This window comes from Excalfactoria chinensis, chromosome 1 (assembly GCF_039878825.1).
Source record: "Excalfactoria chinensis isolate bCotChi1 chromosome 1, bCotChi1.hap2, whole genome shotgun sequence".
Classification (NCBI taxonomy): domain Eukaryota; kingdom Metazoa; phylum Chordata; class Aves; order Galliformes; family Phasianidae; genus Excalfactoria; species Excalfactoria chinensis.
The window spans coordinates 90,520,303-90,536,261 of record NC_092825.1 but is presented as its reverse complement, the minus strand read 5'-3'; the positions used below and the strand labels follow the sequence as shown (position 1 = coordinate 90,536,261).

Below are 15,959 nucleotides of genomic sequence, written 5' to 3'. Positions count from 1 at the left end.
AATCAATGCAAGCACAAGAACTGTTTACAGATGATCTCTAGAGGTCCCTTCCAACCCCTATAATTCTGTGATTCTGTGAACTCTAGGGCACATGACCTGGTACATGGGGTCAGCTTATGCCAATCCAGATCTCTTACTGAATAGTCTGGGCTGGTTCCTGTATGCCTGCATTGCTTTCAGACCCTCACTAGTGAAGATGGACTGAAGAGGATGCACATGATCTCTTTCTGACTGTTTCCAGACCATAAGCACACAACTTGCTTTTTCTGCAGGTCCACAACTCTACACACTTTATTTTAGGAATATAGTTGTGAGATTGGTAGATTTGAAAACCAGCCCCACAAGACTGAATCATTGGTTAATTATGTTTGATCCAGTATAGGTGTTAAGTTTTTTTAACCACCTCAAACTAAGCCCTGCATGTTCTCTCTGTATATACTCTAGTGGGTGGATGATACTGCATATTTTATTCAGTATACCATTGGAGAAGGGAGAAGAACAAATGCTATTCAAACCAAGAACAAGCAGAAAGTACCCTGGGGTTATTGTAAACTCCAGCAAATTTTTTGCAGGTGTTCTAGTCTTCAACAGCACAGTGAGACTTTTTCATTCATGTTTTGCCTGCTTCCTGGAAAACCGTGCTGATGTGAATATCCAAGCTAAAGAAAACAAAGCCCAATGTAAATTTCAAAAAAAGAACTGGCTTTATATCCCACAGATTATTATATAGCTGTGTTCACAAGCTGTGCCCAGGCATCACAGGCATGTTGAACTATTCAAGAATAAACAGAGCCAAGATTATTTATAGTTCTTTTGTGTCATACTGGATGAGGCTGTTTTGCAATTGGATAAATAATAGGGCCCAAGGTGACACATACTATAGTATTGGTAGAGGGGAAGAGGGGGAAATAATGAAACTGAAGTGCTAGAAAGTCTACAAACTATAGCAAGAGCAACCAATGTCATGAGAAAGTCATTCCTCTCTCACATCACGTGGTTTTGGGTTCCTTTTAATCATTTTGTCTAGCTGTGTACTCTGTTTTATGATGGTTTAATTGTAGCTGTACTTCAAATGTGGTACGCTGATGGGGGACAGCAGGGGAGCATTAGGCATAAAATTTAACTGCAAAGCTCAATGCAATCCTAATTATGGTGCTGCTATGACACCTCCATAATTACTCTTTCTTATCCACTGGCTCTACTAAAATAATTCACAAGACAAAAAGCAAGCTGAGAATGCCAGCATTGTCACTACAATCCAAATCTAGACAGGACTAAAGTATGGTGATGGCTGGCTTTTTGACATGCACATCCCTCCACAGAATTTACAAAAGATTTATTTTAAGCAGCCAGTTTCCATATAATCCAAAAGACATCTAAACCAGCTGGAAGGAAATGCAGATGAGAAGTGCCTAAAATCTCATATTTCTCAGGCTACTCTATGCAATTTGAGTTAGTAGTTTTTTTCTGAAATCAGGATCTACAGTACTGCAGGATGTAGGAACTTTCTGAGCACATGCAGACTGCCAACACTTTTCCTCTTAAAAACAGCAAGAAATAGGAGTGGAACTTGTACCATTATTTTTCTTTCTTATAGCAACCTAAAAGCAGTGCATTTCATTCATGGACAAAATGAATAAGTATCACTGTGCTTTACTCCCTCTCTAGATCAGGAGCGCAGTGACAGGGCTGGCATTCTCAGCTTGCTGCTTGTCTTGTGAAACACTCAGTGAAGACAGTACATGGGGATGATTAATGATAAATGTGTCATAGCGGCACAGTAATTAGGATTGCCCTGAGCTTTGAACTAGATTTGGGAAGCATAAATCAATCTTCAGTCCTCCCTTTGCCTTATTGCAGGACTATGGAAGCATATTCCTCTTGCAGACTCTTCTTTTGGACCCATTAATTCTCTGTTTTTAAAGACTATTCAATCTAGTCCCTCACTTTTCACTTCAAATGCTCTCATAAGGAAGGGTGAATGAGAGTCTGCATTTTTGAGCAGAGGATCAATTCAAGCTCTGACCTTTGCATTATAATGCAGCGGGTACCAGGCATGAAGAACCCTCTTAGTACTTCTCCCTCTTCCTCTGGCCCCAGTTGCAATACAAAGAAATCTAATCAAGCCTAGGTAACCAAATACTTTTACCAAGAGAGCAGTAAATTTTACCATTCTCAATGACAAAACCTGCAGCTACCTTGAATAGTCCACTATGAAAACGCAGGTGCACATTCACAGGCCTTTCAGTCTCAAGACTGCCATTCTGTGCTCATCACTCTTGTATTTGGGTTCCACTTTGCCTGTCTTTGTGTCTTACAGTTTATATCTCAAAGTGTAACCAGAGCTGGAGGATCGTTGTGACTCCAAATAACCTGTAACACAGTGGTGGTACAACAGTATCAATCACATTATCATAGTAAGATTAAACAACTTTTGCTTTTTGGCTCTACTTAGGAGGTTGAGCAGAACTGCCAAAATTATCATTGCTGTACTTCTGTCTTTCAGTCCTTCTAATTTGAGAGCAGTTTACATAGGATACAAAACCATTCAGTGGACTGTGAAGGATGGGATCCTTACATTTGAGAAGGGTATCAACACTGATACAGTTTTCCTCCAGTCCTTCCGTACTGATAATTCCAAATCATCTTGAAATCATAGAGCTTGGTTTGAAATAATAAGCTTTAAAAATATCCTGAATATGATGCAAATATTTTAATGATGTTTTCCCTCTTGAAGAGCAAAGAATACAAATTTTAAAAAAACAAAAACACCCCACGTAAAGATTCTTAAGCACCAACATGCAACTATGAAACTAGAATGAGACATCACATGCTGCAGGAATTTCAAATAATTGAGTCTGCAGCATTGTCCCTGCTCAGCTAATGCATTTCGAGACTGCAGGGTTAGGTGACAGATACTGACAGCAAAGGTTAGATCAACTTCCCAATCTGCTTAGGAGGGTGCTTAAAGGATTACTGCTGAGGGACTTAATGCTATTGAAAGTACTTGATTCTCTTTGCTACTTCTAGCTTATTAGGAGGAACTTCTTTCCTCTGCCTAAACAACAGCAAAACATCTCATCAAAGCTAAAACCAGGCACAGTTATTTCACTTACCTTCATGGCTTATTTCTGAAGACTAAGAAGACCCATTTCCCTTCATCAAATCTGTGAATCAATCTCCATAGTGCGCAACTGCCAATCAACACGTTGGAACCTGAGGCCAACTTACACATTAGAAGAGAAATTGTTGACTCTAAATGTGGTTATATTGAAACAAATGCACACATATTTATAAAGTAAACAAAACATTTCTGAAAAATAATAATAACATCTAGACCCAGGATTTAGTATGTATGCATGTACATATATGCATAAGCATATACGTATTTACACATAAATATACAAACACACATGCATGCATATATGAATCCTTAGTGTTAACTGAAGTTGTATTGGACTTATGTGACAAGGTTTTTATAGCTGGGGAGATGCAGCTGGTGATCTCTGTGAGCAGTGATCAGCTCTGCCCCACGTCAGAGGAGTATGGACAGTTTCAGCTGCTCCAACATGCACTTGCTGCTGTCAGAGCAGAGCTATGAACAATGCTGGGCGTGCTCATGGCAAACCAAGAAAGGCAACTGACATAATCTACCTGGACTTCTGCAAAGCCCTTGACAAGGTCCTCCACCACATCCTTATTTCTAAATTGGAGAGAGATGGATTTGAATGGTGGAATATTCAGTGGATAAGGAATTAGTTGGAAGGCTGTAGCCAGAGGGTTGTGATCAATGGCTCTACATCCAAGTGGAGGCTGGTGACGAGTGGTGTGCCCCAGGGATTTGTCTTGAGCTGGTACTCTTTAATATCTTTATCAGTGACATAGATGATGTGATCAACTGCCCCCCAGCAAGTTTGCTGATGACACCGAATGGTGCAGTTGATTCAACAGAAGGAAGGAATGCCATCCAGAGAGACCTCTATAAACACAAAATGTGGGCCCAGGTGAATCTAAAGAGGTTCAGCAAAGTAAAGTGCAAGATTCTATGCTCAAATCAAGGTAATCCCAGGTATGTACCCAGGTTAGGAGAAGAAGAACTTGAGAGTAACCCTGCTAAGAAGGATTTAGGTGTCCTCATAGATAAAAAACTTAACACAAGCCAGCAGATCACACAACTGCAGGCTGGAAGGTCAATGGTATCCTGGGCTGCATCAGAAGAGGGGTGTACCAGCAAGCTGAGGGAGATGCTTGTCCCTCTCTACTCTATCTTTGTGAGGGTCTACCTGAAGTATCATGTCCAGGTCTCAGGTGCTCAACACAGGAAGAATGTTGAGATTTTGGAAAGAGTACAGAGGAGGGTCTCAAAGACTATCAGAGGGCTGAAGCATCTCTCCTATAAAGACATGCTGAAAGAACTGGGCTTATTTAGCCTGGAGAAGAAAAAGTGACAGGAAGACCTCACGGTAGTTTTCCAGTAATTAAAGGGAGATTATAAACAGGAGGAAAATCAACTTGTTTACATGAGTATTTAGTGACAGGACAAGGGAACATGGCTTTAAGCTAAAGAAGAGGAGGACTACATGTCAGTAGTATCACTCAGAGGACGGTGAGGTGCTGAAACAGGTTGCCCATAGAGTCTGTGCATGCCCCATCCTGGGAGGCACTTAAGGCCAGGTGGAGTGGAGCCCTGGGCAAACTGATCTAGTACTAGATCCATTGATTGAGGTCCCTTCCAACCCAAGACACTGTGTGATGACTCTATTAAGGAGCAGAGTTAAGGAAATGAAAAACTGCAACAGCAGCTGGAAGAGAGGACTGAGAAACATGAGAGAAACAACCCTCCAGACACCAAGGTCAATGCAGAAATAGGGCAGGAGGTACACCAGGTGCTGAGCAGAAGCTCCCTGCAGTGCAAAAGACATCCATGAAGGAGCAGGCTGTTCCCAAAGTAGATCTTCATGTGCAGTCATGGAAGAACCCACAGTGCAGCAGTAGCTGAGGCTTGAAGGAGCTGCAGCCTGCAGAGAGGAAACCAAGGTAGGACAGGAGGTCCTGAGTGAGGGAGTAGTATGGTGGAACTGAGCTAGATGCTGGTATAAAACATCCAGAAGTGTTTTCCTAACATGAACTAAAATGCAAAGACTTTTTTTAATGCATATTGACAAAGTGAGGCACAGGCAGCATCAGTGCTTCTTTCCCTGAAGTCAGACTGAGTCATCTGATTATTTGCAGACATCTATAACTTTGTCAGCTTGACTTTTATTATAGTGAGCACTGCAATTTAGGTTTATCCAGAATATAATTGATCTCAGTTGAAGGAAGATTAAAAATCTAGATTAAAAATCTGGTAAGAAAAATATTTTTCTAGACTACTTGAAAATTCACTTCACAATATGAGAAAATAGCAGCAAGTTTGCATTAAGTAACAAGAAAACAAGTGAAAATCAAATATGTTCAAAACTAAAAGTATGAAATTCAAATCTCATTTGCTTTTTCTTAAGATCTAAAAATTGAGTACTAAGTCATCCATTAAGTGACATCTTGACAGGTCTCCAGATTTAAAACATATGTAGAAATCCAAAAGTTGACTGACTAAATTTTATTTACTCTCAGAAATGTCATTTCTGATCTGAAGCCAACCATGGAATACATTAAAGAGAAAGAGATCTGGCTGAGGAAGCTGTGGACAATTGAGGTGAGAGTGGTTAATGGAACACAGACTTGAATACATTTATTCTGCATCAGCACAAACTTAAAGAAAGCTTTCTAAAAGTATAAAATGGGAGGGGAAAATAGCTAAAACAAACAAACAAACATATATATATATATATATATATGTATATATATATATAGGTTTTTTTTTCCCCCTCCCCTCCTCTCTGAGAACATGTGAAATACCCACTTAGTGACTGTTATCTCCTGCAAGTATAACAGGGCAGGACTGGATGACTGAACACACCCGTAGCAAAGAGGATCACAAGGAAGAGCTTACAGATTCATGCGGATACCTTCAGAACGAGATCATGCAGAAATACAACATAAAATTACTAGAATTATGTTTTTCCTACAAAATAAGTTATGTGATGTCAGTGATTTGTTAAGGGTGTTTTACTTCATTAATAGTTTATCAGATAAAAGATAATGTGCACGGAAGAAAGATCTTAAAGGTCAGTAGTTTTGGTAATGTAGAACAAAAGTTCACGTCTAAGTCTCCATATGTCATTTATTTAGTGGAGAAAGGCTTCATGCATGATGTAAAAATATTTATAAATACATAGAGGGAAGTAACAATTATTTTTGTGACCTCTGCTATTCATCTAAAAGGAAAAATTAGATGCATAATAAACATATAATTTTTGTCTCTTCTATAGGAACAAATTATTCTACTTGCCCTTTAACAATACATTGCAACTCTTTTACCATCAGCTTATGCAAACAGCTGAGGGAATTTTTCTAATTAACTGCAAATTATGAACTGCACAATTCAGCTGTCAGCTTGCTTCTTCTTTAAAACAAAGAAATACATCAGAACGTTCAAATCCTCCTGTTGACTTTATCTTGTATTTCTTAAGGAAAACTGAGGTATTTAAGATCCAGAATAAATATTGATAGTACCAGCTTCTAAAAGCTAATGGTTGATGCAGCCCCATGATGCTGGAAGTGAATGCCAGAATACTCCAGCAAACTAGGCCATTAGATTTCCTATCCTCTACACTGCCAATAACACAAACGCAGTGATTTCATTTATATAAATAACTGCTGCTGTTCACAGATAATGGAAGCTTAAGCTACTCAGTGTGCAGTAGGCCACTTGAAGAAGTGAAATAAAAATAAATCACACTGTAGAAGTACGGAAGAGCTGTGCAATCACATGGTTACCTTTACAAAGAGAGGGGCTGTGATTTCTGGCTACTGGAACAAGCACAAAGATGAACAGATAACTACATGGATAAACAAATGTTCTAATATAATTAGGACACAGGCAACTAGCCCACAAAACAGATCTGCACAACCTTGAATATAACAGGTTTTCTTTTTTTGTTATTTTTTTACTTTACTTTCAATGGCTGCATGTACTAGATAAACTCATGCTACTCACAGGCAGTGACTAGAACAAACGAGCTGGTTCAAAGGGCCATTGTGAGGCTCTCAGTTATTTATACAGGAGTACCATTTTTCCTTTGTATGCTGAATTCCATCTCTAATCCAAAGCAATTGCTCTGAGGTGCCAGATTTACATGCATCACGACAGCCAGCAACAGCAAATAACAGCAGTGCCTGCTTCCTCCAGATACTAAATGCTGCTGGACAGAAAGCTCACTGTATTCTGCCTGTGGTCCACCATTCCAGCAGCAGTCATAACCTCAGACTCTGCTCCTCAAAGAACCACAGTGATTCTCTAAGAAAAAGGGCAGTAAGGAGACAAAAGTAATGCAGATTAATTCAAAACAGAATGTAACATTAGGGAGTTTACGTCTACAGTTTTGGACAGTTCTGAATACTGAATTTTTGCCCTGCCATCACATCAAAGATTTAACAGATGTTAAAGCACTCCGTGAACCACCACAGTTTGCAGTGCAGAGTAAGTGGCATCAGACAGTGAAGTTATTCACACTCTGCAGTTGAGGGTGGTTATATCCTCGGCCATCTCACACTACTCATCCTCTAGTAAACATCCAGGGGACAGGATGAAAGGAAATATGAACTGGTAATATTTTCAGAATCTGCTGTTTGTCAGGGGATCATAGGACATGTCACACTTTTAAAGAAGCCAAAATACTAAGAAAACAGTGAATGAATCATCAATTTCTGTGACTGCATGTCTGTAGCATCACTAGTGTTTAACCATGGTTAGAAGTATTAAATATTGGAAACCATTTAAGATTCAAAACTGCATTTGGAAAAATGGCTGCATTGGTACCCAGCTTATTGTAGTACCACAAATGAAACAACCCCTAGGAGCCTGTAAAGAAATCTCCAATTTAGGATTATCAATACTCTCATAATGCACAGAGGGACAAAAGCGAGTCATGAAGTTATCTATGAAATGTTCAATACTGCCAGTGAACTACTATCTCACAGGAAGGCATTACCACTTAAGAACAAGGAAGTGTTCTTGACCTCCTGAAATTTTATCATTTTCTCCCAATAAATATATATATCTCAAACATACAAAGACACCTTAGATTAATCAGACCTCAGAGACTTCTTTCACATAAACATAAGAAAGAATAGTCCATCTCCAGGCAGAGATGGAGATGAGCACAAGACTTGTTGCAGCATCTCCTTATCAGAGAAATCAGGGGCATTAGGGCACCTGTCTGCACAGCCCAACCTAGGCATCTCTCTTGATAATGCACAATTCTGGAAACTGAGTCAAACTGGTTGAAAATTAGCACAGCAGCACCAGGTATGCTGCAGTTATGCTCTCAGTAAAGGTGCTCTTCCCAAATCTTGAACATTTTTGAACTAGAGAGACCAGCCATGCCATCATACCAGTTAAAGCAACAAGAAACAGTTGGGCTCACATGATCTTAACATGGGAGGAAGATTCCAGAAGCCAGCATCAGCAATCAAAGCACAACTGCTTATTTGTTCAGTAAAAGTTCTTGGGTTTTGGTCATTTATTTGAAGCACTGCCATTGGTTGTGACTGAGGAAGAGTCACTTCTTTGCTTCATACCTTTGTCTTCCCACCTGTGAAACATCTTGAGAGCTGCTGCTTATCTCCACCTGCTATCTAAAGACTACATATCATTACTGTATCCTTCAGTCTTTTGTAATTAAGTGCGATGAATGTAAATTTGATTTAAGACACTGTGTTTTAAGTCTAGCACATATCTCAACAGAAGCATAGCATTTATTTTTAAGAAACACTTCAGTCCTTTTCTGTTAATCATACAAGATGTAACTGCTCCCCATTAATGTCTTTGTGGTGTAGAATTTACTTCCTACCATTTTCCTTTTAATTATTGCAAGACATCTATGCAATAAACTGAAGCAACGTATTGATGGGACAAGCCCTTTAAATGATGAGACATAAGAATTATTAATTACAACTTAAAAGTCCCCAGGATAACTTATTTGCTATAAATACCGTCTGACTTCAAAAGCTGAACAAAGGCTAGTATTATGCAACAGTCAATTAATTACACATATACACAGATACTGTTGTTAATGAATTTGCCTGTGAATATAGCAACTCTCAGATTGAAATACTGACTCAAGTGTTAGCATCCATATATTTTTCCAGGGATGAATATATTAGCTCACACAAGCCACCTAATTACATCACAAATTATTATTTTTCTCTGATATAGCATTAAGTACTTTATATGTTGAGTTCACATTTTTACACTTTTACAAACTGTGCTTAGCTATGTGGCACAACTTTAAATCCTCCATAAAGGCAAATATCTTTTCTCAGTTTTCTGCATAACACAACAAATTTTATTGTTAGCTTGAGCAGGACTGTAAAATAGCATGCCTGTCATGAGTAAATCAACAGAGCACCCTTCTTATAGCATGCTATGAAAATGCTCAGCAAACCTCTGTCTTAATTTCAAGTGCTTTTGGGAACACGTAATTCATTTTCCAAAGAAATTATTCCAAAGGTAAAGAAGTTTTTGCCAGTTTTGTGAAAGAGATTTTAATTACCTTCCTTTAATCAATTCTTGTACATACACATTGCAAAGCAATTTATGAGGTTTATGGAGCCTGCAGCACAGCTCACAAAATAAATCATTCCTTTTGCAAGATACTTACCCTGCCTACTACTGACTTGGAGCAATGATTTCCTGCATTGTTTTTATTTATATATTTGAAATAAAAACAAAAAGTACAGAGAAATGGTCTTATGGTACCAATGACATCAGTATGGGACAGGGTTTAGTGCATGTGGTCAGAAGAGGACAACTGGGTTTTCTTCCCAGATGCACCAGGTAAGCAGTAGGAGACAGACCAGTCTCATAGCTTGTCATTCAGAATTCACATTGATGTGTGAATTAGGTCCTTTTCCATTTCCATTATTTATTATTTAAGAACAGGAAAAACAAAAACTGCCAGTTCGGAACAAAATGTTGGGTGACTGCTTTGTAGAGGGCCAAACACTGCCCTGTGCTATGGCAATATTAAAAATGCTTTTTCTAGTTTGCTACTATCTGCACATCAAAACTAGCAAAATCCAGCAGTTTCCAACCATGGTTGTAACTTTTTGCAGAGCGAATGGGAAGGAAAGACAAGTGACTAAATCTGTGTGGAAAAAATGAATATGTTTGAATTACAGTTGCACTTATACCTCCCTGGAAATATCAGTAGAAAACTCCCAGTGTTCTGATGTGTTTCTTGGATGGGTAGGATTGGGGAAAAATAAAAAATAAAAAGAATAGTTCTAGGACTGTTTAGCTTATCACTGTTCTTAGCTGTCTCTTTGTTTTTAAACCAGACATTAAGGCCATTTTGTGGACAATAAGTTCATAAAATACATTAAATTTAAAGTGTTAATCATACTGAAGGGACAGCTGCTCCTGTGGGCTCCTAAAATTTCATGTCCTAGAAGGATGACACAGCAGTAAGGAGGTTTTGTACCATGTTGTTACCTCACTCAGTGTGTACTAGAATGAATAACTCTAGGAACATTTGCAGTACTAACTGTAAAACAAACTGATGACTTCTAGCACTGTGAGCAAAGCAATGGAAGACATTGACTGTATGTTCCTGGATGATGTATGTCCTCCTGATACTTTGCTCATGACCCTGTGAAATTCCTATGCAAGTGAAGATTAGAATAGGTATAAATATAACAAGTGAAAGGAAAATTATCAACAAAGCTGGTACAAGACTGTGGTATAAACTGTACAGCTATGCACACCTCCCAAAGAATTGCATACTAAGAACGGTGCTAACTCTTTCTGAAAACTTCAAGGCATTCCCACTGAAAAAAAAAAAAAAAAAAAAAAAAAAAAAAATCCAGAGACAGAAAGACTCCTAAAGACATTTCTTCATAGTTCATCTCACTAGCACTAATTAGTGGGAGATATTTGCATTGAAACAATCCTTTTTTCTTCTTCATTCATTTGATCAGTTGCTTATCCCTCACCTGGAGCCATAATCTCTTGTCTGTTGCTTCATAATCTTCTGCACTGCTAAAAGGATTAGGTATCCAGGTGAAGCATAAACAGCAGGAACAGATGATCACATAAGAAACAAAAACTATTCTGACTTTTCACATGCCAATTTCCCCAGTGGTAATTAAAAATGAAGTAAAGAGGAATCCTAACCATCACCATCTCTCAGGAAGTTAAGCAGCAACCTTAGGATACAACTTTTTAACTAACTCTCATCAGGATTAAAGCTGCATGAAACTACAAAATTAGTGGTAGAGAAAGAGAATGTATAAGAAGATTAAAGAAGAGAGACAGAGACGATTCTAACGTTTTATCAAAATTGCTGCAAACCTTTATAGTACAAATATTCTCTATCTTTAACATACATATATATATGTATATATATATTTGTCTTAGCTTTCTAAAAACGAATAGTGAGGTTGAACTAGTGCTGGGAAGATTGCACTTTTAATCTACAGTTTTCAGTGAGTAAAACTGAAAATGGCTATTTACAAACCATACTTATTTCTTTCATAAAATTATACCACTTTCCATGCAGAAAAGTTCTTTAAGCCAGCACAACTACTGAATAGTATGCCATACATTTCCACTGTGATTGAAAAAGACCCTGATTAGTTGCAGTAATGAAAAAATACAGAGATAAATATTTCCAAAATTCAATTTGCTTTTTAAAAGATTAGGGTTCTAACCTAGCTGATTCATGCTGTTTTGACCCACCCACTTTACCTGATATATATATATCTTTTGTTTTGTCCTTTCCTGTTATAATGTTTTCCTTCTACTAGACTTCTGACATTAAGCTCAAGCAGGGCCACTGCTAACACACCGCACAACTGGGAATCTTTCAGGAATTGAATTGCATACAATTGTGAGAAAAGAATACAATGCAATCACAGATGAAAATGGCTTTCTGATTATTCAGTTGTTCTTTGTTGTGAGAATGGAGTAATCTCCCTCCTAAGTGGACAGATTCACCCAGTAGAAACAGCCACTGGAGAAGCATAAAGGAAAGTCAAGCTGCTCAAAAACATATACATCTTCATATCTCCCTTCTTCCCTTCCAGTTACCACCAGGTTCTGTTTATTTATTTACCAATATTATTTGAGGGTTAGCAAAGCATTGGTTCATTCCCAATCAGTTTAGTGGGCAATACATCTTCTTTTCTCCATTAGTAACGTATGGAGATTTACAGTAAGTAAAGCAAGAATACAAAAAAAAAAAAAAAAAAAAAATCTACTCTCAAGAAGTTTACCTTCCCTTCCATCAATTAAAGTAGATTTTAGTAAGAGAATGGATGTAATAGATAGCATAACATTAAAGGTTTTAAAACATTAAGGTTTTAAGGTCTGCAAAAAATTCCTGTCAAATATATATAAAATTTATGTGTTTGTTTGTTTTTCCTGTGGACAATGTGTAGGCAGCATCTAGAGAGCTGCCAACAGGCTCTAGCTGACAAACTGTAATGAACCCCTGAGCCATGGGAGCCAATGTTTGCCTACATCTACATTTATTCTTAATGGGTTTGTTAAAAACCTACCATTTAGCAAAACCCACAGAGACTGAATACTCAAAATGATGACAATTCAAACTTTATCTGGTACTCCCCTTTACTATACTGTACAATACATGTTCAAGCACTCATGTTCAAGCATGGATATACCAGGACATGAAATTGGCAGTAAAAGTTCAAAATGAACACTCTAGAAAAGTTCAGGCAAGACAGAATATGCATACTGAAGATACAGCAAGGATTGCACCTGGTACTTCAGTTTAAGGGTAAGCAGATTTCAACACAATAAATCTGCAACAAAATAAATTGAATGATGAAGATAATGCAAAAAGACATCCACTACGGGGAATTTTTCAGCCGTGAAAATGACACCAGGCTCCCAGGAGTTACAATCACTCCTTGGAGGTGTACATGGAAAGTTACCCTACCAAGTAAATTTTTTGGCATGTAAAACATCCTCCAACTACAACTGCAGTCATGAATTTGGGAAAAGCTGTGAGTAGTGTTTGTCACATGGGCATCTCCAGTTCTGGTCTTATCTCCCCTCCTTCTCTGGAGCAACCCCAGGTCACTGACTTCAGGAGCAAGCTGAAAAGATTGTCTTTTCCCCTGAGCAGCAGAAATGGACAAATGATATGAAATACAGGAGCTGGGACTGAAAAAAACTGTGATACATAATGGGCTACTCTCTTTTACATTTATATTCATTACTTTAATCACAGGGTGCATCAGAAAAGCCCAGTATCTAAGACAGATGTGTTGAATTTCATATATAACTCCAGCCAAATAAATATTTCAGAAAATTGGAACATCAGTGATTGCTCAGGAAGCAATTAACAAGGAAGGTCAAAAAATGACTGAAAATGTGCTATTTGGACAAGAACTGACTGAAAAGAAAGCCATTGAGAAGATAGTAGATGTGTGCTAATGGAATTATGAACAAACATTTCTAGGGAACAAGCATCTAGGAAGAACACCATTATGCTTTCTCAGATTGACTCCAATAACAATAGACGTGACAAATTTAGATATCATTATCAATTAAAAACTTTTGTTTTTGAGCAGTAGAGCTTTAAGATATTCTTCCATAAACACCAAAGAATTAAGGTATGAGAGCATAGAAAAGAACTTATTTAAAATTGAGTTTTATATTAATATAATATTGCCCTTTAAACATCTTTGTTGATGAGATAGATCATGGGATCAAGAGCAACCTTAACATTTTTGCAGACAACACTAAGCTGAGCGGTACAGCTGATATGACAGAAGGAAGGGATGCCACTCAAAGGTAACAGGACAAGTTTCAAAAGAAGGCCCATGGGAAGATAATAAGGTTCAACAAGGTCAGCTGCAAGATCTGGCCTAGGGCAGATGTCCCCCCCATGGAGGATTTAGGGGGGTTTGGGTAGACAAAAAAGCCCTCCATGAACCAGCAGTGTGCTCTTGCAGCCCAGAAGGCAAGTTGTATCCTGGGCTGCATCAAAAGAGAGGTGGCCAACAGAATGAGGGGGGGAGGAAGGGGACTGTCCCCATCCACTCTGTTCCTGTGAGGCTTCACCTGGAATACTGAATCCAGGCCTGGGGCCCCCAGCACAAGAAAGTTGTGGAGGGGGTCCTCCAGGGGAGGACCACAAGGATGATCAGAGGGCTGTAGCAGCTCTCCTATGAAGAAAGGTTGAGAAAGTTGGGGTTGTTCAGCTTGGAAAAAGAGATGGCTTTGGAAACACCTCATTGCAACCTTCTAGTACTTGATAGGAGCTCAGAAGGGGGAGTGATTTTTATGCAGGTAGATAACGTAAGGAAAAGAGGAAATGGTTTTAAACTAAATCAGGAGATTTAGATTAGTTATTAGAAAGAAATTCTTTACTCAGCGTGTCAAGGCATGGACACAGGCTGCCCAGAGAACCTGTGGTACCCCATCCCTGAAGGTGCTCAAAGCAAGGTTGGATGGGGCACTGAGCATCCTGAGCTGGTGGGCGCAGCCCTATCCATGGCAGGGGCTTGGAACTAAATGGTCTTAAAAGTGAATTCCAACCCAAGCCATTCTATGGTAAAAGAAGAAATTGAAGTTATAGATGAACCATTTGACTTGAATATTCAATACTTGCACAAGATAAATAGAATTTATCAGATTTATGTTGCTAGAGAGCAGATAGTATTATTGAGCATCAGAAGATCTTTCTTAGTAAAGAAGAAACAGTTTCCTTATTGAATCTCAACTGACTTGTGCTATTTTGCTGCCAACACAGACACAAACAACAGATTAGTAAAAGGAAGAATGCCTCTTTTATATATCTCAGGAAAAAATGTGATCTATCATCCATGAACACGCTCTCTGCATCTTAGTTAAGATTGCCTCTTGCAACCATCTGGTACAGAATGTTTCCAGTTTTTGTGTCTCACTGGACACTCTGACACTTATTAGAGCTGTCTGGGCTTTTCTTCGTGCACAGTGAAGAAAATTTGGCTCAGCTTTAAGTGAAAACAGAGAAACGCACGTGCACAGAGATGTATAAGAAATGAATAGTGGATGGAAATTATTGAAGAAAGAATGGAACATGCAGCGCATGGAGTTATGCTTCTCATTCTTTTTTGTTTGATTTTAACCTTGACAAACGTCATGACAGAAGATTTTACCATTTAATTTGGGGAGGTTCAATTTCTGACATGTTACCTTTGGTCAGATGACTCAAAAGTTATCCTACTTTCATACATCAGTCACAGTCCTAACCAAGCAGTCCAAAGTTTCATCAGAATGTTCCTGTCTAGGTTGCACAGAAGCACTAACCTACCAAAATATAAGGCAAGGCACTCAGGGTCTTGACACCAGAAAAATGATTAGTTGTCATTTAATCTGTTTCATAAAGTCATTAAAATAATAAAAGTACTGCCTTGACTGGATATTAAATAACATAACTAACATTATATAAAATAGCTAACATTAAATAACAAATGTCTACTCTTTAAGAATTACTAATTCTGACCAGTATAACTTATTCTGAGAGTACACTAACATACTGAAAATAAGAACGTATACAGAGAATGCATTGATAGTTTGTAATAACAGTAACAGCTTTATATGCAGAGTCTTTTACCAAGGATTTAGGAAGATGTACTAACATTTGAGGAAAGAACTAAACAATTCTGAAAAATACTCTAGAAGTTGGTGTAGCAAGAAACCTTAAAGTCAACATTTTGTGTCAGCCTATAAGTGGTATCTCCAGGAAAACAGTGAAAAGTACCAACATTTAATCCAGTCTAAAGACCCTGCAAATCATAAAAACAAAACAAAAACCCAAACCAAAAAACAAACAAACAGAAAA

General features: G+C 38.2%; 1 long non-coding RNA gene across 1 annotated transcript; it reads right to left on the bottom strand.

The window, feature by feature from the left end:
- Positions 1 to 487: 487 nt before the first annotated feature.
- LOC140250344 (uncharacterized) lies at positions 488 to 3,228 on the bottom strand. Its single transcript, XR_011903144.1, has 3 exons — positions 3,117 to 3,228; positions 2,199 to 2,373; positions 488 to 659 (listed from the first exon to the last, which is right to left on the bottom strand). It is a non-coding gene; the product is annotated as an uncharacterized lncRNA (long non-coding RNA).
- Between the last annotated feature and the right edge of the window lie 12,731 nt (positions 3,229 to 15,959).